Source organism: Phaethon lepturus, unplaced genomic scaffold, assembly GCF_000687285.1.
Source record: "Phaethon lepturus isolate BGI_N335 unplaced genomic scaffold, ASM68728v1 scaffold12306, whole genome shotgun sequence".
In the NCBI taxonomy this organism is placed as follows: Eukaryota; Metazoa; Chordata; class Aves; order Phaethontiformes; family Phaethontidae; genus Phaethon; species Phaethon lepturus.
The window spans coordinates 4,504-6,069 of record NW_010546973.1 but is presented as its reverse complement, the minus strand read 5'-3'; positions in this window follow the sequence as shown (position 1 = coordinate 6,069).

Sequence of the window (1,566 nt, the reverse complement as noted above, 5' to 3'; positions counted from 1 at the left end):
GCAGGACAGCTTAACAGACAGCTCTTGAACTGCAAAAGATGTATTCTCAAAATCTTTGTTGGTGAAGAGATACAGAGAGTCTTTATTTACTTCAGTTCTTTGATGACATTATTCAGTTTATATCGTTACCAAATTTGCAAAGATAATAAACAGAAAGAGGAAAACCAAACTTGGAAGAGGCATACACTATCTGTCTGCCTTACAGATCTAATGCTCTGCAACCTGAAGACAAAGTCGTACAGCTGCAGCGAAGAACAAAACTATCGTATTACTCAAGCATTATTTCCTATATATATGTGCTACCATACAGCATATCTATATCTAGGTTACTCTCTTGTGCTGTCTTAACACTTGCTTGTATTTGGCAAGATTTCTATCCTGGAAGATAATCCATAATTGTGTATATGAGCGTGTACATATGTATTCAAAAAACTCTGAACTCATTTGATGTAGATAGCTGCCTTTCAGTAAAGTTTTAAAGCTGACAGCACTGTTTACATCATAAAGGAAAATTAAATTTTATGCTGTAGTTAAAATTGACTGAATAATACCAAACATCATCAACAGTCTAGAATCCAAGCTTTCTAGAAGTGAAATGGGGGATCTTGAGTTCTCCTTTCAAAAACTGTGATTAGGTCAGCAAAGCAACTGATAGCAGAAGGCAGCCACTGCTTTTACTTATGGTATTATTCCTTCAGCAACAGCATTTCATGTTGGTAATTTCAACTTTTCTGAATTTATTCTTACAAGACACATTAATCTGTCTCCGAGTTCAGACATAAAAGCAATGTCATTCTGCAAACAAGTAGGAATTACCTGCTATTGTGTGGCAAATATTTCACTTAAAAATAGAGAAGCCTCCCTTTTCCATCAGAACTATCCACTGTCACCAAATGATTCAAATATATCACTCCTGTCTAACTCTACTAGGAGAGACTTACTTCACCATTACGTTAATAATAAACTAAAGCATCAGCTTCCAGTTACCATTTTCTGCTGCTTTAGTAATTCATACTACCTGGAGCAGGATTTTCTTGCTGCTAAGAACAAGCAGGCTGGAAGCCAAGTGAAACTTTGAATACAACCGATTATAAATGGAAATACCCCTTTTTATACTGCCACCTTGTCCATCCTACTCCTGTAGTTCGTTTATTCATCCAATGCATCTTCTCCATATAAGAACACTGAGCTGTCTTGAGCTAAAACCCTCTTATGGTGGTACAAACAGGTATTATTCAATATATTTTTATTGTAGTCATTATATGTAAGGACTAATGACAGAAAGAATACTACCTGTCTGAACCACTGCTGAAGAGTTTATCTATGTAGGTATCTTAAGATTAAGAATTCCCACTAGTTTAAATCTCCAACGAGGCTGTGCTTACCACCAATACATTAGATATTTCCTGCCCCGCCTCCAGTCACACGTGCTCATTTTTTCTACCACTGCCCAAATAAGAATTCTAGTTATAAGTTAAGCTGAATGACAAATAGAGATAATTTAAGGAGACTGCACATAATTCATAGACCTACTGGTACTGAGAAATCTTCAGTAAGCCTGAAGAG